Source organism: Miscanthus floridulus, chromosome 1 (genome assembly GCF_019320115.1).
Source record: "Miscanthus floridulus cultivar M001 chromosome 1, ASM1932011v1, whole genome shotgun sequence".
NCBI classification, from domain to species: Eukaryota; Viridiplantae; Streptophyta; class Magnoliopsida; order Poales; family Poaceae; genus Miscanthus; species Miscanthus floridulus.
Window position 1 is genome coordinate 87,361,506 of NC_089580.1, and position 24,851 is coordinate 87,386,356.

Below are 24,851 nucleotides of genomic sequence, written 5' to 3' on the forward strand. Positions count from 1 at the left end.
AGGCCGCTGCCCCCGTCCATTAGTACCTTGGTGATCCGCTTCATGCCAACGATAGGGTCAACCATGAGAGGGTACCTACCTAGGCGTGTGACACATTTCGGGTGGTCAGATTGGTCGAAGGTTATGGGAGATCCTAACCATTTGAGGAAAGCAAGCATTGCGGGCTCAGCTTCGTAGACATCTCGGCACACGAGCTTCTGTTGGCACTTGGAGCCATATGCCTTTGGCCCACCGAAGATCATGAGGCAGCCATCCGGTGATGGAAAGCCGCCGTCCTTCTCTCTAATGTCATCGGCTTTTGTCTCAGGCTTCTTCACTTGCCCCCATTTCTTGGAGCCACCGGTGAAGAAATGCTTCATGAGGGAGCTGTCCTTGTACATGTGTTTGACGAGGAAGGCGTGGTTTGGGCATGGCCCCTCGAGCAACTCGTTGAAGTGATCGGGGGTGCCATCAGCCAGCGCTCGACTAGCTTTTCACTTGGCGGTAGCCATGAGCAAGCCCCTGCGCCCTTTCTGGTTCTTCTTCTTATTCGAACAGTCAGAGGGGCCTTCATCGGTGTCCTCATCCTGCTTTGCCTTGCCTCTGGAGCTATAAAAAATTGCTCCAACCACCTCCTCACTGGAAGCATGGCTGGTCACGATGTCAAGGAGTTCCTTGGTAGTCTGTGGACCCTTGCATCCCAACTTATGGACCAGGGACTCACAGGTGGTCCTTGATAGGAAGGCTTCAATGATGTCGGCATTGGCGACATTGGGGAGCTCGTTGCACTACCGGGAGAAGCGTTGGATGTACTCGCAAAGAGTTTCTCCTAACTTTTGTGTCCAGTTCTTCAAGTCATAGGGGTTCCTAGGGCATGCGTAGGTGCCCTAAAAGTTCCCCATGAGGATTTGTTTTAGGTCCTCCCAACTCTGAATGCAGTTGGGTGGAAGGTGCTCCAGCCATGTTTGCGCTGAGTCGGCCATGAACAGGGGGAGATTGCATATGACAAAGTCATCACTGACCGCACCACTGGCCTGGCAGGCGAGCCGGTAGTCCTCAAGCCACAATCCAGAGTTTGTTTCCCTAGAGTATTTCATGCCGATTGCTAGAGGGCGATATTGGGGAGGGAGTGCCGCCTTGAGGATATGCCAACTGAAAGCTTGGGGCCCCATTGGCTTAGGGCTATGACTCCAGTCCTCCTCCTATTCATAGCGTCTACCCCATTGAGGGTGGTAACCATGGCTAGAGCCCTCCCCTGCATCATTGTGGGTATGCCAGCGGGCATAGAGGGTGTTGCGCGTGTCATAGTTATGGCCAAGGTGCTCCTGCACTAGAACCATGATGCATGGCCTTCCACCGTACGACACTTGGTGGACTGATGCATCCTTGTTGGGCTACACTAAGGGTGTGCGCTGGCTGATGCTGGGCTCTCATCGCTGAGATATCAAGCTCTCGGCCTACTGCACAGCCACATGCTTAAGCAGTGTGTGAATCTCATGGTGGGTCCATCAATCCTCGGGCGTTGTAGGCTCCAAAAGCCCCCAGAGTAAGGCTGCCACAACAGCGATGTTCTACCTTGCCTGAGCAAAGTGCAAGAGCACTTGATTGTCCTTGATGATCCTCTAGCTCATGTCATGGGCCATGGCGCGTGTGCGTCCCCTATCTCCATGGTGCTCGATCTCGCGATTGAGCTTCGCACGTTCCTGCTGGAGCTAGAGTTGCGCTTCCTCAAACTCTAGGTGTTAGGCCTTCAGCTACTCCACCCACAGGTGGGGTGGGGCTCCTACATTCCCTCGTGGATGCTTTCTATGTGTCCCTTGGGGGTACCTGTCATGAAGCATTCACGAGAGGGGTGATGGCCCCCCCTATTGTAGTTAGAGCCAGAGAGCGACTTTGGCTCCTCTACGAGGAGGTCATGGAAAGACTCCACGACATGTTTGATCACCCCCAAGAACTTGTCGTTCACGGGGGACGAAATCATGTGTTGCGGAGACTGAATGGGATCACTATCGGGGCACTCCGGATGAGGTATTCTAGGGAGAGCAGCTCTCCCCTGGCAAGCTATGCCATGATAATGGTGAACAAGAAGGTAAGGTGGTACAAGTCCTCTTGGGACAGTTGGGGTCCTAGGAAGATGCCGAGCTGATGCTCCAACCTCCCGTAGTTGAAGTCAAGGAGTTGGCCGCTCCCGGGGGCGTGGGCCTCCAGCGCATGCAGCCGTAGCTCATCGAGCACCTCGACGATCGCATCGAGGCTGGTGGAGTGGATAGGCTGAATGATGATGGGCACCCATGCCAGCTCTCCCTCCACCATGATGATGAAGTCTAGGTCCCCAAAGTGCACGTGTGCGCCTGAGACCCAGCTGATGTCATGACTAGCCATATGAGGCCTGGTGTTGATGTCGAAACGCGCAAAAGCCCCCTACCTGGTGTGCTAATTATCGGTGTTTTGAGTAAGCACCAATGAGTAAATTTGTATATTGCGCTTCTAGTTCAGATGGCGTGCTAAGAGGACACAAGGGTTCTTGTCTTCCATCCCATCCGAGCAGATGGAATGGTCAAAGGGTCCCCTGACAGAGGCCATATGGGAGGCTAGCGGTACAGTGCTAGCCAACTGACGCCGGTTGACTGACGTTGGACGGTGGTTAGGTAGGGAGTTGGCTGCACAGTTGTGGTCTATTGACATGGTGGGTGACATGAGTCTCCCAGCATGGATTGATGTGACTACCAGTCACATCAGGATGCATCCAAGACATGCTCCTAGGTGTGCGCCTCCATGCCATAGTGGTTGAAGCGGTTCGGTTCCCACCCTAGGGCCACTACTTTTGTCAGATAGCAAATCTGACCCCCAGGGAATGGACGAGGCAGAAATCTCACCCTGTGGGCTGGGCAAGATAGAATCTGACGCTCAAGGGTCAGGCGAGGAGGAGCCCTCCCCATGGGACCGGATGAGTCAGAGCCCATGCCTTGGGGTTGGTCGAGGTGGAAACCTTGTCCTCAGAGTTGGACGAGGCGTGGCCCGACCCCTATGGGTCGGGCAAGGTAGAAACCTCGTCCTCAGAGTTGGACAAGGCGTGGCCATCCCCTAGGGGTCAGACAAGGCAGAAACCTCATCCTTGGAGTTGGACAAGGCGTTGCCTAGCCCCTTGGGGTCAGACGAGGTGGAAACCTCATCCTTGGAGTTGGACAAGGCGTGGCCGGGCCCCTAGGGGTCAGACAAGGCAAAAACCTCATCCTTAGAGTTGGATGAGGTCACAGTTGCATCCTTAACCATCGAATGAGCTGATGTGATGCTCATTAATCCTTTGGCTTGGATACCCAGGTATAGATACTTGACAACATCCTCATGGGTTCCCGAGCAGTTGTTCCCTAAATGCCTAGTGTTTCCACAATCTTCACACGTCATGCGAGAATCATGAATATGCATGACTTCTTGCTTCTCATTGGCTCAGTCTTTGAGCTTCTTCATGAGCAGATCCATCTTGGCAGATAGCATGTCTACCTCCTTGAGTTGATGCATACCACCACCTGTAACACCCTAGGTGTTAGCCTTACATAAATTGACTGCATTGCATGAGCATGAGCATCATGCATTCATACTTAAGCTTTTACAATTGAAACATTTGAATGAAACATATGAAACATGCTTGTTATTTCATGTCTCCTTGTATATATGCATATGATCATGAGTGTATACATGTAAATGATAGATGTGAGTCACTAAAACATATTAGCTACACTTATGATGTGATGTAGACTAGGCCTGATCTTCCAAAAGGTATGATAGCATCGATTGGTGGAGACTCAACATTCATGATCTAGGCTTCAAACCAAGACTAATTCGGACCCCCGCAACCGTTACACCACTGCTCTGTTGGTTATCAACCATGCGAACGCGATTGACCTCGCTGAGAAGGCTTTCTTGCAAGCGAATCGAGAACACAAGCAAGAATGGGATGAACGTAATCTGAAATTACAAATAAATATGAGGCTTATGAAAATAAGAAGGAGTTCAAGTCTTTATTCAAAAGGACTAATCGCCACAGGCGAACAAGATCAAGAACTAGGGCCCTAGTTCACAGCAAGCAGCCTTGGCGGCGACAGTTGCAGCAAAACGACATCTGTTTCATGTGGAAATCAAGAACTAAACAAAACCCAAACCCTAAGGAGAGCGACGTCTGCTATTTATAGAGTCTTGGGTGTCACCCCCCTAGACACACCCCCTAATGGGCCCAAACACGATACACAGTCCAACGGACCAAAAGACGGTGTCACAGCACCCTGGTAGATTCTGGATGCTGACTTGTTTCAACGATTCCTATTGATTCCAAAGGTCTTTTGATGTGAAATCACTTGAATTGACTTCCTTATCAAATTAGCTTTCCAACCATATGTGGATCGTCAAAAACAGAGTCCGGATGTGTCCTAGGTGACTAGTTTAAGGCAGACTGGTCCTGGAGCCTGAGCCGGACTCGAACTTGAGTTGGACTAGGCTTCCACCATGAAAAAGATGAATTGGATGCCCATGCTGGACCTCCTCCTCTCCTTGGCTTGTATGCGATGAAGTAGTGATGTCCTCATCATCCTCCCTTTCTTGAATTGAAGTCATCCTTGACTTAAGTAGATCGTCTCCTCCATTGGATGACAGCAACGATGGTTCCAGAAGAAGACGTTCATCTTGGCGCCCCATCCTTCACAAAGGCGGCTGCCATGGTGGCTTCCCTATTGGGAATTCATCCTCCTTCTCCTACAAAAGGTTAGTACCAACAAGAGGCATAGAACTAGGAGTAGGACCAAGTGGACATATAAGCGATGTACAAGTTAGAGCATAACATGGTTCATCATGAACAACAAGAACATATTTTAGAGCAAATAAAACTTCTTTCATGTTACTTAAAGGTTCATTTAATGGTTTGCTAGAGTCGTTATCAAGGCCTTTCTTTTTCTTTTCAGCAAGTTCCTTTTCATATTGCACAATTTCAGCAGGTGTTAAAGGAAGTAAAGCAATGGTCTTTCCTTTAAACATAAAAGTATATCTATTTTGCCTACCATGATGTACAACATTATTATCATATTGCCAAGGGTGGCCTAACAAAAGTGAACAAGCTTGCATAGACACAACATCAAAATCAACATAATCATGGTATGTCCTGATAGAAAAATGCACACGAACAGATTGTGTTACCTTTGCCTTACCACTATTGTTGAACCACTGAACATGGTATGAATGTGGAAGAGCACGTGTAGATAAACCAAGAGTCTTGACAAGCTCAGAACTTACCAAGTTATTGCTGCTCCCTCCATCAATTATAGCACGAACACAGAAATTATTGACAATGAGGAACATTTGAAACAAATTATGGCATTGTAGCTTGTCTACTGGCTCAACTTGTGTACTCAAAACACACTGAACAAGGATTGATTTGTAGTCTATAGTGCATGCCACACTATCAATTACCTCATCAGGATCTTCAACACTATCCGCAAATTTATCTGCATAAAGATCAGTTGCAAGTGTAAATTCATTCTCTTCATCACTAGCACTAGCATACCCACCATCATCAGTAGCAATATATGCACGTTTGCTGGGGCATTCTTTAGCAATATGTCCCATGCCCTTGCAGCGGTGGCACACAACTTTAGAAGAGCTGCTAGAGGAAGGTGTAGCAGATCCATTGGAAGAAGGTGTGATAGGAGAACTCTTCTTTACAGGCGCTGGTGGTGTCTGCACATTAGAAAATTTACTCACCTCGGTTGGACATGAAGGAATGGATGGAGTCACGGATGGAGTCATGGATCACCTAGGTTGTCGTCCATGTACTTCCCTTTCAGCTTTAATAGCATAATGATATAATTGGGAAAATCTAGTCCATTCTTTATAGTCAAGAACATCCTATATTTCACGACGCAAACCTCCAAAAAATCTAGAACACTTATCCATTTCATCCTCTTGTATGTTACTACATGCAAGACCAATTAAAATCTCCTGATAATAATCCTCAATAGTTTTACTACCTTGATTTAAACATTGTAGTTTTAATCACAGATCACGCTGATAGTTAGGAGGAACAAATCTCAATTTCATTCGTCGTTTAAGTACAGTCCAAGTTTGAGGTATTTGAGCATTAGCATTAGCATTATTACAAATATCATTCCACCAGAAAAGAGTAGAACTAGTAAACTCACTAGTAGCAAGTCTAACTCTATATTCTTCAGGTACTTGATGGGAGCTAAATTTTTGATCTACAGCCATCTCCCAATCTAAATATGCTTCATGATCAGCAGAACCAGAAAAAGGAGGTATCTTAAACTTGGTTTTAGAGAAAGGATCATTATTATGTTGGTTGTTGCCTCCCATACCATGTCGGTTAAAGTTCAATCGATTATGGTTACGTGCATCCTCAGCACGTCGTTGAGCTTCGGCTTCAGCCTCCGCGTCGCCATCGTCCTCCTCAGAGAGATAATCATCATCATCTTCAGGACGTGGTTCAGGATGTCGTTGTTCAACATCTTCAATCCTCTTAGCCAAATTGGTGATTTGTTGAAGGATCTCATTGAACTTGTCATCAAGAATGGCACGAAGCTCATTCTTAGAAACATAATCATTGGAATCTGTAGGTGCGTCCTCATTTCCTTGGCTGTTGCCTCTGGCTTTTCCTGACATGGTTAGTAGAAAGGAAAAACAACACAAATAGTATTATACCTACCAACTACTTAGGTTGTGGACAAGGAAAAATAAGGCACTCAACTCTCAAGCATCTTACCACGGTCTTACAAGTGTTCTTACCAAAGCAACAGGCGGTGCAATTGGTCGGTGACTGTGATACCGTTGTAGCTTGAGTGTAATAGTTGCAAGGCGAACCTATACTTGGTTAGAAGAAAGTGGAGCTTGGACAGGCACAATATAGTAGCAAGGAATAGCAAAATTCTCAACTGAATAGCAAAGCTGAATAAGTATCCCAAGTACTTGTCTTAGTTGCTGGCCTACTCACGTTCCAAGTACCAGATGTATCAAGTGATGTGAACAGCAAGAATAAGATTAGGAACAAGGTAGAAATCAGCACATGCAAACACAGCTCAAATGGCGCTCTCTATGTGCTCCTCTAGATATTGTTCCTCTTTTGCCCCTCTTTTTTCTATTTTTTGGGCTATCGTTGTTTTTTTGAGAAATTTTGACTTTTTCTTTTTCTTTTTTTGATATTTTTTATTCACTTAGGAGCACAAAAGAAGTAACCACAGAAAATATGTGCTTAAACAGGTGAAAGACGTGGCCTATGGAATTTCCAGAAGACGTGCTCAAAATCGAGAAAAACCTTATGACCACGAAAAGAGGATTTTGTGACCACTTTTTGACTAAAATAAAAATCTCTGACCTCAACAACATAGGGGATGGACGGATCCAAAAATTTTTTCTGATTGATTTTAATATATGGAACATCGAAATCCGAGTTCGTATGCGAAAACTAGACCAGTTTTACGAACGCACTCCGAATTAGAGGACAAAACAGGAACAATGTGCGCAAAATTAGTCACGACAGCAAGGATTTGATGCAAACAGTGAAGACAAGTGTAACAAATAAGATGGTGTGGACTAGGGTTTGATGAATACAAAGGAATCACAGCAAGACTTGAAGGTGTTCACGGATTATGATGATAAACAAAGGGGAAAACACAAACTGGACTAAAAACAATCTAAAACCAGCAACCAGAACTTGACCTAGGGCACAAACTCAACAACGCGAAATGGAGATGAAATTGCACGGCACAATGAGGCTATAGGATAGGGAATATGTGATGATGTATATTTTTTTTAGCTTTTTGTGGACTATAGGTAATGCAAAAACAGTAACAATCTAAAGGGGAAAACAAAGTTATACCTAATGGGCAACAAGGTCTCTGATACCACTTGATGTAGACTAGGCCCGATCTTCTGAAAGGTATGATAGCATCGATTGGTGGAGACTTGACGTTCACGATCTAGGCTTTGAACCAAGACTGATTCAGACCCCCGCAACCGTTACACCACTGCTCCATTGGTTATCAACCACGCGAACATGATTGACCTCGGCAAGAAGGCTTTCCTGCAAGCGAATCAAGAACACAAGCAAGAACAGGATGAACGCAATCTAAAATTGCAAATAAATATGAGGCTTATAAAAATAAGAAGGAGTTCAAGTCTTTATTCGAAAGGACTAATCGCCACATGCGAACAAGATCAAGAACTAGGGCCCTAGTTCACAGCAAGCGGCCTTGGCGGCGACAGTTGCAGCAAAACGATGTTTGTTTCACATAGAAATCAAGAACTAAACAAAAACCAAACCCTAAGGAGAGTGACGGCTGCTATTTATAGAGTCTTGGGCGTCACCCCCTAGACGTGCCCCCTAATGGGCCCAAACACGATACATGGTCCAACGAACCAAAAGACGATGTCGCAGCACCCTAGCAGATTCTGGATGCTGACTTGTTTCGATGATTCCCATTGATTCCAAAGGTATTTTGACTTGAAACCACTTAGATTGGCTTCCTTATCAAATTAGCTTTCCAACCATATGTGGATCGTTGAAAACGGAGTCCGGATGCCTCCTGAGTGACCAGTTTAAGGAAGACTGGTCCTGGAGCCCGAGCCGGACTCAAACTTGAGTTGGACCGGGCGTCCACCATGAAAAATATGAATTGGACGCCCATACTGGACCTCCTCCTCTCCTTGGCTCGTATGCGATGAAATAGTGATGTCCTCATCATGATGACTAGTGGAACAATGTTCATGAAGATCATTTCGACTAATCAAGTACTTAAGTGATGCTAGGCATGTGGACCTGTATAGCTCTATGCGTGACCAATGCATGAAATGAGTGTGTGACATTACAAATAGCTTAAACATGTTTAGAAGATCATTATGAATAACTTTGGTATTCATGGTTAGGGCTAAAGTGGTCACTAAGTCATAGTTCATGAATAAGCCATCTTTTGAATGTAGCATGTTTGACCAAGTTTGAACTATGTGCTAGAGACTTTGCATGGAGGTGGTCACTAAAGCAAAGTTGTAGTATTTGGCAAGAGGAACAACTTTTATTTTTGGGTCATAGACTGGTTTAGCTCCTAACATGCTTGAATTAGGCTCACAAGAATCATCAATTCCCTGGTTTCCACACTTAGCAAATTTTTCTAAGTCATAAACCCTGACAGTGCTGACGAGCTCGACTTTGGGATGAAATAACTCGAGTTTGGTTGAGAATTGAGACTAGAGTTCTAAACAAGAATTGGAGCTGGTACATAGGTCTACAATTACCATTTAGGTTGTTCACATGATGGAGCTATGGAGTTTCTGTTTGATCGCCGTGAAATCGCGCTGTCACGCTTGCATCGTGGATACTGAATGAACTGAATCGGGCCTTCGGTGGCCGACCGTCGCCAGCGCATGAATGCCGCGTGGAGCCGATGGAGGCCGCGCATCGTCGATGTCCTACCTAGCGCAGTCGTGTCGGGCCAGAGCGCATTTTATCGCGTCTCGCACCCGCTGCTCCCTCCCCTCGCCCACATTTTCATTTCTCTACCTCCTCCTTCGCCATTCACAGCAGCGTAGCCTCACCGCCGAGCATAGCCTTGCCTCCGCCATCGCCTCGCGTGCACTCCACCGCACCGCCACCATCTCCATCTCGCACGTAGCTGCGCCACATCCACCTCCACTGCCTCGATGTATTGGCAGCGTCAATTGAGCTTCGGTGAGGGCGTATTCGCTTTTCCCCTCTCACCGGAACCTCGGCCGCCACAGCCGCCTCCACGGTGAACTCGCCACCATTCGGCTCGCACGCGTTTTCCTTCCGACTATTGGCGTTTGGGCTTGGTTAGGATGGGGGTTAGCTTGTGTTATGGTGTTACCGCCGTTAGTGGTCCTGCCGGCGTAGAACACGGCGACCCGCGCCGCCGCGTTCTGACCTCCACGCCACCGCGCTGTGGTCATGCTTTGTTGGAGCATCTCAACCGCCTAGGTCGCCTAGATAGGTTCGCACGGTCACTGTGATAGCTTGAGGGTCAGTGCATGAATAGATTTTTAGTTATAGATTTTCCTTTTATAATTAGGTGATCCTTGTATGAATTTTTATAAATTATTTATGAATCCAATATTTATGAAATTTATTGGAGGTTGTCTTAGTTCCATATGGATGCTAAGAAAAATATAAAATCTGTTGCTTGACACTTTTCACTAGGGTTTTCTATTTATGCTATTTTAAGCCTTTGTGTCTTGTCATTTTTGCATAGGATGTTTTACTTGGTAAAATGGCATGAAACTTTTGCAGTAGTCTATTGGTAGCACTAGTAAGCCACTGTAAAGTTTTGAGAATTTATGATGCACCTTTGGTATATGTTTATTATTGACCCTAATTATTTAATTAAATTAAGAAAGGAAATTAAATAATTAGATTGTGTTTAAGCATAATGTTTTCTATGGTTCTCATGATGCATAGTAACTGATGATGTCAGGCTTAGAAGCCATTGATTGTATACAAATAACTAATTATCGCTTTATCATTCAAATACAAGACTGCATGTATAGTTTTGATTGTGTGGATGATTTCATATGGATAATGGTATCTACTGTAAAACTTGATAATAACAAAGTTGTAGATAACTTACTAATATACCTTGTGTTAAAGTTTCACAGCCATAGGACTTAGGGTTTTTGAGTTCTAGCTGTTACAAGTTTGCTGTCCAAAAGGTTTACTTTCTGGACCAATTTGATTGAATGATTTGTTTGCCCAATTTAACTCTTGAATCACAGTGAGAGTATTAAAGGAAAGTTGTAGATAATTTTATAAGCTTTCCAGAAAGTCCAAGATCACCACATTTGGATAAGTAGAACTTCAGTTATGAGTAAAACAAGTAGCTGCTGTTTTGTGGTATAGTAAATGCAATGTTGAAGTAGTGATTAAATAATCAAGAAGAGATATGCACATACTTAGTAAAATGTGATGCACTTGTTATTACTTTAACACCATGTGGTTAAGAATGCTTGCAAGAATCCATTCATCATGTATCATCATACTATACTTATCAACATGAATGCATTCGCAATATCTCATGTCATACTCATGCATCTAGGATCGACGGAGGAGATAACGTTGCTAGAGTTCGACGAAGGAGAGGAAGGGGACCAACAAGAGATTCCTCAAGCCATAGCTCCCAAAGGCGTGGAGCAGACCCCAGAAGAGCTTCCGAAGTGCCCTGACCACCGCCCCACTTCCTTTCTGAAAGGCAAGCCCCGGAGCATTCTAAGTTCCCAGTATTTTATAAAATATTACTTAAGTCCTTATGATTGATGCATTAGGTTATAAGAGTTGATTTGAAACCACTGATGCATATAAATTCCTTGTCCAAAAAAGTACCTTTAACCCTGTATAGGTCTAGGATTGAGTATATGCTTAGCCATGCTTAGACCGGTAGAAGTCGGGTGATTTCCTGTCACCTGCAAGTTATAGGTGGATACCGAAGCATGGTTGGCTATATTTTCTATCATGGAAAAGAACCATGGGGTAAGGTAAATCGAGGCTAGACGGAGTCTATGGTAGGTTGACTCATGTGATTCCATATGTGCCAATTAAGGACCGTACCATTGCTGGACCTTTTGACAAGATTGAACGCATGCCTATCACTTAGCTGGCCGGATGACTCGTTCCGACCATGAAGCCGAGTAGCTCAACTCAGGCCAGGCCCTGCTCTATAAGAGTGCGCACTCTAGATGGTAGTAAGGATGTGAGGGGAGCCAGACGAAGCCTAAGGGCAGGCTGGGCCTAAACGTCCTGGCATTTGGTTGTCCCTGATTGTGTGGCGCTAGGCAAACCCACGAAATGTGTACTTGAGTTGTACCAAAGGTGACCTATGGCTACCGTGGCTGGTAGACCTAGGTTTATGTTAGGAATAAATTCCCAGCTGGTTGAAATTGATTCGAATCGCCGCCTCTCCCGGATAGTGAGAAACTTGGCTAGCTCCAACCTCGTAGTAATTGTATTATAGAATATGATGGTTCAAATGAACATGGAATTACAATACCTGCTATGGTTACTATTGTATGCTCTTAAAATGATCTACTACATGTTTGGCACAGGATAGTTGCTAATTTAGAGATGGATAGTCATAATTAACTTGATAACAGAATTATAATTGTATAACTGAGCTAATCGCTTTTTATGCAAAATGTTGTTAAGCTATATCCACTTATACAGCCTTGCATGATCGTTGGAGTCATTTTATTTCTAGTTTATGATGGGTAAGTCTAGCTGAGTACTTTCTCGTACTCAGGGTTTATTTTCCCATTGTTGCAGATGGCACTGTGTATCATGGTTATTGCAAGAGTTGCTTCTATCCCGCTATGGATGAGGAGTAAGCCTTGGGCAGGCTTCTTTATTAATCCCTCTACATGCTTTTGTGGACTGTGATCATATGTTAGCACTGTATCAAACTATATTCGCAAATGCTACTTTCAAACTTAATTTGCTTTCGCTTTTATTTATCAAACGTGGTTTGTAATAACTTTGTTTCATACTCTGATGATGGAATTGTATCTGTGAACTTTATATAATATGTGACATGTATGTTGAATCATGTACGATCTTGGTTGTTGTAAATCATTTATCGAGACCCGTCGTGGTACTCGATGGACTACCGGGTTTATATGGGTTCAAGTATGACAGTGCGACCGCTTTTGGGCTGCCGTTGTACTTGTACTCTTATAAATTGGTCGGTTCTGCAACAGCTGATATCAGAGCAAGGTTCAATGTTAATTGTCACATGTGTATTTAAAACAAAAGTTTTTGTTTTCTAAAACCCTTTCTAGCAACTGATAGCTATATAAATAGGTATTTGAAATCTAAAGTGTGCTAGTGATCACTTTCCTTATGCCCAAGTTAAGGACTATTAGGTGGCTATTTAAGTACTAACATGGGGGGTTTTTAATTTTGTCGTCCATACGACGTGCTATTGTATGGATGCCATTCACTTGAATGGTAATGTATGGATCAAATGCCTCTATGCCAAGGTAAGTTGATGAGTGGCATGACCGCAAGATGTGAGCGTGCGGTCAGGGAGAGTTAGCTTTGGTACGACTATGTATGCATGCTTGCATGTGTATGCGGTGCGTATTTAATTATGGGTATAAACTGCTATCGGGTAGCTTTGATACGGAAGTATATGTATGGGTATACATATATGGAAGTATTTAGATTTACATTCTGCATATTTAAATATGGGATGGGCTGAAATGAAACTTTTATGCAGGTACACTAACAACGAAACGTGTAGCTCGACTAGTTACGCTATATATGAGAGAACGTATGTATGCCACCGTATATGTCGTTAGAATGATTTTTCCTAAGTTTATGAGGATGTACAGAACGAGCATGCATCATGATAATCATCATTCAAATAATTACATTGTTCCTCCCCTTATAAATTTCTTACTCGGTTATGTAACTCTTATCCATTATAGCCTTATCTCACACAAAGTTGTACATGTTGATGAAACAGATGGCAGCACCAGCTGGATGTGAGAATTTCTTGATGGTTTTCGGAACGCCTACTCTACTATGGAGAGTTTTGCACTTTGCGGGGTACCATGAACTGCCCCTTTATCATTGGAATGAAGAGTACTTGGAGGGACAGCCATGGTATGAGGTGCGGCTAACTATATCAGCCCGCACACAAGCACTCTTTTGGCAGGAGTGGAAGGCGGAATCGGAAGGGAAAACTCCTTGGGAGGCTACCCAAGTAGTGGCCTTTGAGGTTTTGAGTCAAATCTGCCAGCAGCATGGGGATGCACTTACCGACAGTGCAGCGGTTATGTTTCCTTGGGTGGACCCGTCCACAACAATATGGGAACAACGCAATCAAAATGCATTGATCAGAGATCGGGATGAGCGGGCAAATAGCTCTAGTCCCGCCATGAGTGCCATGTTTGTGGTGATGAAGATGTTTTGTACATGCTAGGACACCAAGGATTTTTGGCAGGAATCATACACCACTTGCATGGACAAGCTCATGAGAGCTGAAGCCGCACAGCATAAGCTCAAGAAGTGTGTGCGCAAGCAAAAGAAAGCCGCAAGTAAAGCCCAATGGGAATCTGACCAAGCCTATGCAGCTTTGGGCACTCTCCATGCCCAAATGGAGCAAGTGGATCAACAGAGAGCAGCAGCCTAAGAAGCAAGAGCTAATGATCAAGCATTGCTTGCAGGACTACGGGAGTAGTTGGAGGCCGCCTGTGCTAAGGTGTCCATAGCTAGACGCCAGCGAGATGCAGCAGAGAATCGTGCCGCTACAGTAAGGATAGAAAGAGATCGGCACCATGACATGAGTAACGTGCAGGACCATGCCAAAAGGGGCTTACGTTAGCAGCTTGCACATGCTCAATTGCAAGTGATAAACCTTCAGCATGAGGTGCACTATCTAAACAACCAGCTGAACCCAATCCTTGATGGGGAAGAAGATGGTCCAAATATGGAGGAAGATGATGATGAGGATGAGGAAGAGGAAGAAGTGGAGCCTAAGGAAGGAGATGATCCTATCTCTAACCTCGATAGTGATCATGATGAGGATTAGATCGCTTGGTACTTAGTAGAAGTGCTTAATGTATCATCGCTGGTTATGTAATGGACCTGTAGTTTGAATTTGGTGTTGGTGATTGGACTATCATGTAATATTGTTATTTGCATGACTATCACACGTTTGGTTAAACGCTAATGCAAATTCTAGTTGATTTATCAGTGATCATGATTTGAATATTAACGTGCTACGAGTCCGATAAGTGATCAAATTGGTGGTGTCATGTTGCGAGAATGAATTATTATGCCTCTATTTTTATTGTATGAATTTGAGATTGTCTCTAGTAATTTCAGTTTGGCATGATTATAAATTCATCTGCAATCTTTTGACATCAACCAATAATCGCTTATTGTTGCAACTTCACAGATGACTCGCACCAGTGCAGGAGCTAGTAGCAGCCATGATGGCAACGATGGTGACTTACCCCCACCGCCACCGCTATCTGCTCAGGAGTTCTTTTCCCAATTCTTGGGGAGCCAAAGGACAATGGAGGAAGCTCTACGCCTCATCGCGCAGAACACAGCTCATGGCCACCCACAGCAACAAGGGCCCAAGCCTAATCAGCACAGTACCTTCAAGGAATTTCTGGATACGAAGCGTCCTATCTTCAAGGTGGTAGAGGAACCACTATAGGCGGATGAGTGGCTCAACACCATTGAGCAGAAGTTTTGTCTGCTATGAGTCACCGAGCACCTAAAGGCTGAGTATGCGTCCCATCAGTTGTAGGGACTAGTAGGGATCTAGTGGACACATTTCTTGTCCTCTCTACCAACTAATGCGCGAGTAACATGGGAGCAGTTCAAGTTGGCTTTTCGAGGGCATCACATTCCCCCAGGCCTAATGCGCATGAAGGCGGCTGAATTTATGAGGCTCACCCAAGGGACAAAGACCCTCACATAATATATGCATGCGTTCAATAACCTATCTAGGTATGCTCCAGGTTTTGTGGATACCGAGGAGAAGAAGATAGAGAGCTTCAAGCGGGGTCTTGGCACCAAACTGATGAAGACCATGGCCAATTCCAAATGCACCACCTATAACAAGTTTATTAGTGATGCTCTGACCTAGGAAAACTATAACAACATGCATGCGATAGCTAAGGGTCGCAAAAGGGCATTTGAGGCAGGTGCCTCCGGATCTTCATAGTCCAGAGCTCTTATCATAGCTAGGCCACAATTCCACCCACCTACACCTAAGTTCAGGCCTCCACCACCAAAAGCTCAGAATAGCAAGCCTCAGAAAGTGTTCCGTAAGGCATTCACTATTGCCTTACCTAAAGGAAATGGCGGTCAGGGAAGCTCGACAGGACCTAGGAGTAATCAACCCTATTTTAACTACAATCAAGTTGGACATTGGGCCAAGGAATGCCCCCACCCAAAGAAGAATGCCAATTAGAATTAGAACAATCAGAGGCAGGCGAACTCAAGGGCACGTCCGGGGTACATGCACTATATCGCTGTTGAGGAAGTGCCCGCTGGAGAAGTTGTCATGGCTAGTATGTTTCTTATCAACAAGCATCCTGCTATTGTTTTATTTGATTTGGGAGCTTCTCATTCATTTATGAGTCAAGCATTTGCATCTAGACATGAACATAAAATCATTGAAGTAAGCAAGGGTGGTTATAATATAAGTTCGGCTGGGGCTACTATTTCTACAAATAAGATAGTTAGAAACATGCTCATCTCTATTCTAGAGAGGGAGTATACAACAGATTTGATAGTGTTGCCCTGGTTATCCATAAGTGTAATCTTAGGCATGAATTGGATGAAGGATCATGGTGTTCTCATTGACACTAGCACTCATACTATTATGTTGAGAGAACCCAAGGGAGGAAATGCTTTTCTAGTACCACTCTCCCAAAATTTTGAACTCCAACACTTAGCTTGTGCTATCCAAACCACTACCCTTTGTGATATCCCTGTGGTTTGTGAGTTTCCGGATGTATTTCTAGAGGAGTTACTAGGTTTACCACCTGATAGGGATGTGGAATTTAAGATTGAGTTAGTGCTAGGTATGGCGCCTATCTCAAGAAGACCTTATAGAATGCCACCAAATGAGTTAGCAGAACTTAAGATTCAGTTATAGGATCTATTGGACAAGGGTCTTATTCAACCTAGTTCATCTCTATGGGGATGTCCAGCATTGTTTGTAAAGAAGAAGGATAAGTCCCTAAGAATGTGTGTAGATTACAGACCACTCAATGCTGTGACCATCAAGAATAAGTACCCGTTGCCCCGCATCGACATCTTGTTAGATCAGTTGGTAAAGGCAAAGGTATTCTCCAAGATTGACTTGAGATCAGGCTATCATCAGATAAAGATTAGGTCAGAGGATATACCTAAGACTGCTTTCTCCACTAGGTACGACTTATATGAGTATTTGGTTATATCTTTCGAACTAACGAATGCTCCTGCCTACTTCATGTACCTGATGAATTCGATATTCATGCCTGAGCTTGACAAGTTCGTGGTCGTGTTTATTGATGATATATTGATTTATTCAAAAAATGAGGCAGATCATGAAGAGCATCTGAGGATTGTTCTATCCAGATTGAGGGAGCATAAGTTGTATGCAAAATTTAGCAAGTGTGAATTTTGGTTGAGCAAAGTACCTTTCTTAGGTCATATCTTATCAAGAGATGGAATCTCTGTAGACCCATCAAAAGTACAAGAGGTCATGGATTGGAAGGCCCTGACTTTGGTTCATGAAGTTCGGAGTTTTCTAGGGTTAGCAGGATATTATCGTCATTTTATCCTAGATTTCTCAAAGATAGCTAAGCCCATGACTAGGCTACTTTAGAAAGATGAAAAGTTTGATTGGACACCAGAGTGTGAAGCAACTTTTCACACCCTTAGGACTCTGTTAACTACAGCACCTGTTTTAGCACAACCCAACATTGAGAAGCCTTTTGATGTATTTTGTGATGCATTAGGTATAGGTTTGGGGTGTGTGCTCATGCAAGAAGGAAGAGTTATTGCATATGCTTCTCGGCAGTTGAGAAAACATGAATTCAACTACCCTACGCATGATTTAGAACTTGCTGTAGTTGTTCATGCATTAAAGACATGGAGACATTATTTGTTGGGCAATATATGTCATATATATACTGACCACAAAAGTCTCAAGTATATCTTTACCCAACCAGAGCTAAACATGAGGCAACGAACATGGCTAGAATTGATTAAGGACTACAATTTGGAAGTACATTACCATCCTAGGAAGGCCAATGTTGTAGCCGATGCACTCAGTCAGAAATCTCATTGCAACACTATAGAAGCATTGTTGGAAGATGGCTTCAATTTGTTACATCCTATTGTACTACACAATATCACTATTAGTTGTTCACTTGAGAGCAAAATCATAGAGCTGCAGCAAACAGATGTAGGTATAGGTCACATCAAGAGAAAGATGCAAGAGCAAGAAACCAAACATTTCATATTAGATGAAAAGGGTGTACTATGATTTGAGGACCGACTTGTGGTACCAAAAGACCATGAGCTTAGAAATCAAATTCTAGCGAAAGCTCATTTGTCCAAATTGTCTATCCATTCGGGTAGTAGTAAGATGTATCAAGATTTGAAAACATGTTTTTGGTGGACTAAGATGAAGAAGGAGATCACAACCTATGTCACTAGGTGCGATAACTGCAATAGAGTAAAAGCTATTCATATGAAATCTGCTGGGTTACTTCAGCCATTGCCTATTCTAGGTTGGAAATGGGAAAAAATTAGTATGGACTTTATCACAGGCCTTCCAATGACACAAGGGCACGATTCAATATGGGTCATTGTAGATCGTCTCACCAAGTCAGCACATTTTATACCAGTGAACACAAGGATCACGTAGTGAAATACGCTGAACTATATGTTTCTCAAATTGTGAGACTACATGGAGTACCTTGGACCATAATCTCAGACCGAGGACCACAATTCATAGCTTGTTTCTAGGAACACTTGCACCAGGCTTTGGGAACTAAATTGATCAAAAGTTTGGCATACCATTCGCAAACTTTAGGATAGAAAGAGCGAGTGAATCAAATCTTAGAAGATTTGCTGAGAGCTTGTGTTATATCTTCAAAGGGTTCATGGGAGAAATGGTTACCTTTAGCTGAGTTCTCCTACAACAACAGTTATCAAGCAAGCATCAAGATGGCTCCATTTGAAGCCTTGTACGGTAGAAGAACTCCGTTGAATTGGATTGAGCCCGGTGAGAGGAGATACTTTGGTATTGACTTTGTCAATGAAGCTGAAGAGCAAGTGCGTATTATCCAACAGCATATAAAGGCAGCTCAATCGAGACAAAAGAGTTATGCTGATAAAAGAAGAAGACCACTGACTTTTGAAGTGGGTGACTATGTATACTTGCAGGTATCACCCATGAAGGGAGTGAAGAGATTTGGAGTGAAAAAGAAGCTTGCGCCTAGATATGTAGGACCATACAAGATTATGGAACAAAAAGAAAATGTTGCTTATAAGTTACAACTTCCACCAGAGATGAGTGCAATCTTTGACGTCTTCCATGTTTCTCAGTTGAAGAAATGTCTTCGTGTACCAGAAGAAGCTATTGCACCCACCAACATAAAGCTTCAATTGGATTTGACTTATGAAGAAAAGCCAATCCAAGTGTTAGAAGAGATGGAAAGAGTAACATGGAGTAAGATCATTAAGTTCTATAAGGTGGTGTGGAACAATCATAGTGAACAAGATGCTACGTGGGAACGAGAGGATTATTTACGAGAGGTTTATCCCGCCTTTTCCAAGAATGGTAGGTCTTGCAAATCTTGGGATGAGATTTTTATAAGGGGGAGGGGCTATAACACCCTAGGTGTTAGCCTTGCATAAATTGACTGCATTGCATGAGCATGAGCATCACACATTCATATTTAAGCTTTTACAATTGAAACATTTGAATGAAACATATGAAACATGCTTGTTATTTCATGTCTCCTTCTATATATGCATATGATCATGAGTGAATACATGTAAATGATGGATGTGAGTCACTAAAACATATTAGCTACACTTATGATGACTAGTGGAACAATGTTCATGAAGATCATTTTGACTAATCAAGTACTTAAGTGATGCTAGGCATGTGGACCTAGATAGCTCTATGTGTGACTGATGCATGAAATGAGTGTGTGACAATACAAATAGCTTAAAAATGTTTAGAAGATCATTATGAACAACTTTGGTATTCATGGTTAGGGCTAAAGTGGTCACTAAGTCATAGTTCATGAATACGTCATCTTTTGAATGTAGCATGTTTGACCAAGTTTGAACTATGTGCTAGAGACTTTGCATGGAGGTGGTCACTAAAGCAAAGTTGTAGTATTTGGCAAGAGGAACAACTTTTATTTTTGGGTCATAGACTGGTTTAGCTCCTAACATGCTTGAATTAGGCTCACAAGAATCATCAATTCCCTGGTTTCCACACTTAGCAAATTTTTCTAAGTCATAAACCCTGACAGTGCTGACGAGCTCGACTTTGGGATGAAATAACTCGAGTTTGGTTGAGAATTGAGACTAGAGTTCTAAACAAGAATTGGAGCTAGTACATAGGTCTACAATTACCATTTAGGTTGTTCACATGATGGAGCTATGGATTTTCTATTTAATCACCGTGAAATCGCGCTGTTAGGCTTGCATCGCGGATACTGAATGAACTGAATCGGGCCTTCGGTGGTCGACCGTCGCCAGCGCGCGTGGAGCCGATGGAGGCCGCACGTCGCCGGCGTCCGACCCAGCGCGACCGTGTTAGGCCAGAGCACATTTTATCGTGTCCCGCACCCGCTGCTCCATCCCTGCGCGCACATTTTCATTTCTCTACCTCCTCCTTCGCCATTCACAGCAGCGCAACCTCGCCACCGAGCACAGCCTCGCCTCCGCCGTCACCTCGCGTGCGCTCCACCACACCGCCACCATCTCCATCTCGCCCATAGCTGTGCCACGTCCACCTCCACCACCTCGACGTATTGGCAGCATCAATTGAGCTTCGGTGAGGGCATATTCGCTTTTTCCCCTCTCGTTGGAACCTCGGCCGCCATAGCCGCCTCCACGGTGAACTCGCCACCGTTTGGCTCGCACGTGTTTTCCTTCCGACTATTGGCGTTCAGGCTTGGTTAGGATGGAGGTTAGCTTGTGTTATGGTGTTACCACCATTAGTGGTCCCATCGGCACAGAACACCATGACCCGCGCCACCGCGTTCTGACCTCCGCGACACTGCGCCGTGGCCATGCTTTGTTGGAGCGTCTCAAGCCGCCTAGGTCACCTAGATAGGTTTGCACGGTCACCGTGATGCTGTAGCACGCCTTGCCTAGCTTCGCCATGGCCGGTGATGATCGATGCACCGCTGAGCAGCACCGCCGTGCCGCCATGGCCGACGACGAGCATGCTCCGCCCCACCTCCACTACCACCACCTAGGTCATTCGACGCGCATTGCTTTGTAGAATGTGTAGGTCCACTTGCCGTCGCCGGTGAGCTCGTCATCGACGAACTCTGGGCGCGTGAGTGTTGAGCAGCACCGCTGCCCTGTTTTGGTTTCACTGACATGTGGGGTCACTAACAGCGGGTCCTGCCTGTCAGCGACAGTAGTGCAGTAGGCTAGTTCATTTGTTCCTGTTTTTGTGTGCAACTTTGAAAATTTATAAGTTGAGCTATAGAGATCCAAAATTTGTGAACCAAATTTTGTAGTGTTCCTTAGGAAGTGTAGTATTTATGAAAAATATGATATTAGCATTTGTAGTAGAGTTTTTGAAGGAATTAAAATGAAACTTGAAATGTGTTTTAAGTGTATGTAAACTTGTTTAATTTATATCTAGCGTTCCTGTACTCCAAAAATTATGAAATTTATGTGGTGAGCTATTCTTGACAAGTATAAGCTCTGGTAAAAATTTGAGTGTCAGTGCATGAATAGATTTTCCTTTTATAATTAGGCGATCCTTGTATGAATGTTTATAAATTATTTATGAATCCAATATTTATGAAATTTATTAGAGGTTGTCTTAGTACCATATGGATGCTAAGAAAAATATAAAATCTGTTGCTTGACACTTTTCACTGGGGTTTTCTATTTATGCTATTTTAAGCCTTTGTATCTTGTCATTTTTGCATAGGATGTTTTACTTGGTAAAATGGCATGAAACTTTTACAATAGTCTATTGGTAGCACTAGTAAGCCACTGTAAAGTTTTGAGAATTTATGATGCACCTTTGGTATATGTTTATTATTGACCCTAATTATTTAATTAAATTAAGAAAGGAAATTAAATAATTAGACTGTGTTTAAGCATAATGTTTTCTATGGTTCTCATGATGCAGAGTAACTGATGATGTCAATGGTAAGGTTTAGAAGCCATTGATTGTATACAAATAACTAATTATCGCTTTATCATTCAAATACAAGACTGCATGTATAGTTTTGATTGTGTGGATGATTTCATATGGATAATGGTCTCTACCATAAAACTTGATAATAACAAAGTTGTAGATAACTTACTAATGTATCTTGTGTTAAAGTTTCACAGCCATAGGACTTAGGGTTTTTGAGTTCTAGCTGTTACAATTTTGCTGTCCGAAAGGTTTACTTTCTGGACAGATTTGATTGAATGATTTGTTTGCCCAATTAAACTCTTGAATCACAGTGAGAGTATTAAAGGAAAGTTGTAGATAATTTTGTAAGCTTTCCAGAAAGTCCAAGATAACCACATTTGGATAAGTAGAACTTTAGTTATGAGTAAAACAAGTAGATGCTGTTTTGCGGTATAGTAAATGCATTGTTGAAGTAGTGATTAAATAATCAAGAAGAGATATGCACATACTCAGTAAAATGTGATGCACTTGTTATTAATTTAACACCATGTGGTTAAGAATGCTTGCAAGAATCCATTCATCATGTATCATCATACTATACTTGTCAACATGAATGCATTCGCAATATCTCATGTCATACTCATGCATCTAGGATCGACGGAGGAGATAACATTGCTAGAGTTCGACGAAGGAGAGGAAGGGGTCCAGTAGGAGATTCCTCAAGCCATAGCTCCCGAAGGCATGGAGCAGACCCCAGAAGAGCTTTTGGAGTGCCCTGACCACCGCCCCACTTCCTTTCTGAAAGGCAAGCCCCGGAGCATTCTAAGTCTCCCAGTATTTTACAAAATATTACTTAAGTCCTTATAATTGATGCATTAGGTTATAAGAGTTGATTTGAAACCACTGATGCATATAAATTCCTTGTCCAAAAAAGTACCTTTAACCCTATATATGTCCAGGATCGAGTATATGCTTAGCCATGCTTAGACCGGTAGAAGTCGGGTGATTTCCTGTCACCTACGAGTTATATGTGGATACCGAAGCATGGTTGGCTATATTTTCTATCGTGGAAAAGAACCATGGGGTAAGGTAAATCGAGGCTGGACGGAGTCTATAGTAGGTTGACTCATGTGATTCCGTCTATGCTAATTAAGGACCATACCATTGTTGGACCTTTTGACAAAATTAAACGCATGCCTATCACTTAGCTGGCCGAATAACTTGTTCCGACCGTGAAGCTAAGTAGCTCAACTCAGGCCAGGCCCCGCTCTATAAGAGTGTGCACTCTGGATGGTAGTAAGGATGTGCGGGGAGCTAGATGGAGCCCAAGGGCAGGCTGGGCCTGAACGTCCTGGCATTTGGTTGTCCCTAATTGTGCGGCACTAGGCGAACCCGCAAAATTTGTACTTGAGTTGTACCAAAGGTGACCTATGGCTACCATGGCTGGTAGACCCGGGTTTGGGTTTGAAATAAATTCCTAGTTGGTTGAAATCGATTCAAATCGCCGCCTCTCCCAGATAGTGAGAAACTTGACTAGGTCCAACCTCGTAGTAATTGTATTATGGAATATGATGGTTCGAATGAACATGGAATTACAATACCTGCTATGGTTACTATTGTATGCTCTTAAAATGATCTACTACATGTTTGGCACATGATAGTTGCTAATTTAGAGATGGATAGTCATAATTAACTTGATAACATAATAATAATTGTATAACTAAGTTAATCGCTTTTTATGCAAAATGTTGTTAAGCTATATCCACTTATACAGCCTTGCATGATCCTTGGAGTCATTTTATTTCTTGTTTATGACGGGTAAGTCTAGCTGAGTACCTTCTTGTACTCAGGGTTTATTTTCCCATTGTTGCAGATGGCACTGTGTATCATGGTTATTGCAAGAGTTGCTTCTATCCCGCTGTGGATGAGGAGTAAGCCTTGCGTAGACTTCTTTATTAATCCCTCTACATGCTGTTGTGGACTATGATCGTATGTTGGCACTGTATCAAACTATGTTGGCAAATGCTACTTTCAAACTTAATTTGATTCCACTTTTATTTATCAAACATGGTTTGTAATAACTTTGTTTCATACTCTGGTGATGGAATTGTATCTGTGAACTTTATATAATATGTGACATGTATGTTGAATCATGTATGATCTTGGTTGTTGTAAATTGTTTATCGAGACCTGTCGTGGTACTCAACGGACTACCGGGTTTATATGGGTTCAAGTATGATAGTGCGACCGCTTATGGGCTGCCATTGTACTTGTACTCTTATAAATTGGTCGGTTTTGCGACACCACCTCTCTTGCGGGTCTAAAGACGTTCCTCATTTCAACCTGGGTTGGAGGCCATCTTCTCCATGAGAGTTGTTGCACCTAGGATTGTGAGTGATAAGAAAGCACCTCCAGTAGTAGCATCCATGTTCTCATGAGTACTATTGGTCAACCTATGGTAGAACATTTACATGAGTAGCCAATTCTCCATCCCATAATGAGGACATTCTGATATGTAGTCTTGAAAGTGTTCCCATGCCTCAGGGATAGATTCATCATGTTGCTGTTGGAAGCTTGAAATTCTCCCACGCAAAGCATTGGTCTTGCCTGTGGGAAAGAACTTTGCTAGGAAGGCAGTCAACATAACTTATATAAAAGCATAAAAATGATCACCAATATAGGTTTAGGGGTTTAAACTAATAAATTCCACAAGTTTTGGTAAATCTGTATTTTCAGCAGGGTTTATCTAGAAAACCGTCAAGGTGGACCCAAACGTCAGACTTAATCACGCTTAACCACGACGTAAACAACTCCAGAAGACACCAGAGTACACCAGAGGACACCACACCAAAGAAGACTGTGAGAGGCTTCTAGGTGGGGCTAGCCAGCCCCACATTTAGGCTAGCCGGCCTGTGGGGCCACCGGTCAGCCTTCGGCTCGCTACATCGGTTCTCCACCGCCTTAAAGATT

General features: G+C 43.4%; 1 non-coding gene across 1 annotated transcript; it reads left to right on the top strand.

Moving 5' to 3' along the window:
• The first annotated feature begins 24,370 nt into the window (after positions 1 to 24,370).
• On the top strand, positions 24,371 to 24,479 carry LOC136511873 (small nucleolar RNA R71). Its single transcript, XR_010772888.1, has one exon. It is a non-coding gene; the product is annotated as a small nucleolar RNA R71 (small nucleolar RNA).
• The last annotated feature ends 372 nt before the right edge of the window (positions 24,480 to 24,851 follow it).